Genomic DNA, 2,144 nt, shown 5'->3' on the forward strand with positions numbered 1-2,144 from the left:
GATAGTTTCACATGTTCTACAAACAACAGACAAACAACGTGTGTATAAATAATACAAATGCGAGTTACGTAGATTAAATACTACAACCAATCAGCAGTTATGCACTGAAACAAAAACCTCATTGGCTGTTGTAAATCAGCAGAAGGTGACAAAAGCTGTTGTTATTCTCTAATGTGAACACAGGCTCAGTGGGCGGAGCCGAGAATGGCCGCGGCATCTAGCGGAAAGGAAGATAGTAAACTACGTATTGAGGAGTAGCACAATCGGCATGTCAACACCATCTAGTGGCAAAACGGTACACTACGAGTATTAGTTCGCGGTTACTATGCTGTTGGATGCGTTACTCGACAAAGAACGTAATAAAACCGGACAGAGTAGCGCAACGAAATATTGCATCAGCGGCCCTTTTTCAGCACAAAGTAGTTGTTGAATTATTTCGTCAAAAGCCTTTAAAGGGTTACGGATTTCGTTAACAATTTCAGCAGTAAATAAATTATCAAATTTGGCTGTAGGACTAGCCTCATTTCCCATGGCTGATAATATTAGGAGCATTCGGCCTACCTCGTCTGGTTGGTTCCTTGCGCTCCATTTCGCCCTTATTTTGTTCTATCCCGCGGTTTTTTCTTAGTAGCTTAGTACGAGGGCTGTTTTTTAAGTAAGGGCCGTTTTTTTTTTTTTAAATTAGCAACAATTATTTTTTTCAAAATACATTTATTTTCAGAATCTACATACTTTCTTTTATTTTTCTACATAGTTGCCTTGTTTGTTAAGGCACTTATCATATCTTAAAACTAAGTTTTGAAATCCCTCTTCAAAGAAATGTGCCGCCTGCTCTGACAACCAGGAGTTCACGGCCGTCTTGACTTCTTCGTCGTCATTGTAGCGCTTCCCGCCAAGATGATTTTTCAAGTATCGAAAAAGGTGGAAATCGCTCGGAGCAAGGTCGGGGCTGTACGGCGGATGATTCAAAACTTCCCAGCCAAAAGAGTCGATCATTTCCTGTGTCCGAGCAGCGGTGTGAGGCCTTGCATTGTCGTGGAGGAGCAGAATTCCCTTTGTCAGCATGCCGCGTCTTTTGTTCTGAATGGCGCGTCGGAGACTGGCCAGGGTTGCGCAGTAGGCTTCTGAGTTAATCGTCATTCCTCGCGGCATAAAGTCCACTAGCAAAACACCGCGCCTGTCCCAGAACACAGTTGCTATAACTTTGCGCCGCGACAGCGTTTGCTTGGCTTTGACTTTGACTAGAGATGTTGTGTGCCGCCATTCCAAGGACTGTTGCTTTGATTCAGGAGTGATATGGGATACCCATGTTTCATCTCCTGTGACAATTCGACTCAACATGTCGTCTCCTTCCTCGTCGTAGCGGGTCAAGAAAGTCAAAGAACTGCTTAATCTCTTTTTTTTGTGATCCTCAGTGAGGAGTTTGGGTAACCATCTTGAGCACAATTTTTTAAAGTTTAGGTTTTCTGACACAATTTTGTACAGTACTGAACTGGACACTTGAGGAAATTCCATAGAGAGAGTGGTTATTGTGAACCGTCGGTCCTCATGAATTTTTGCGTCAACTGCAGTAACCAAATCTCCCGTGATCACAGATGGCCGGCCTGAGCGATCTTCATCGTGGATATTTTCGCGGCCATCTTTAAATTCTCGGACCCATTTCCGCACTTTACCTTCACTCATTGCCTTGGCACCATACACCTCACAAAACTGACGGTGAATGTCAGCAGCCGACATGTTTCTTGCAGTCAAAAATCGTATCACTCACCGAATCTCACACGCGGCGGGTGATTCGATAATCTTAAACATTTTAAAGATCCACAGTAATGCATACAGGTTAGCTACAGAGCTGCAACTAACATGAAGTTGTTCGCTAGGAATGCCGGGAGGAACGCTCGTTACGGCAGGAACGCGAACTACTACCGTGTACGGGAGAACGGCCCTCGTAGTATACGGCAGGCTCTTTGTCTTGATTTTTATTCTCTTCTGGGTTGTCTTCTGAACTATTTTCAGATGCCAGTTCGGTCTCTTGTTGCTGTAAAACATTTGAAGGCTCCAGGGGAAAAATGATCATAGTCACCGAAAGTAGTTTTTGAGAAATAAGAATTTAAAATTTTGCATTTGTTTGAATCGTACTTTAGTGG

This window comes from Homalodisca vitripennis, unplaced genomic scaffold (genome assembly GCF_021130785.1).
Source record: "Homalodisca vitripennis isolate AUS2020 unplaced genomic scaffold, UT_GWSS_2.1 ScUCBcl_541;HRSCAF=2789, whole genome shotgun sequence".
NCBI classification, from domain to species: domain Eukaryota; kingdom Metazoa; phylum Arthropoda; class Insecta; order Hemiptera; family Cicadellidae; genus Homalodisca; species Homalodisca vitripennis.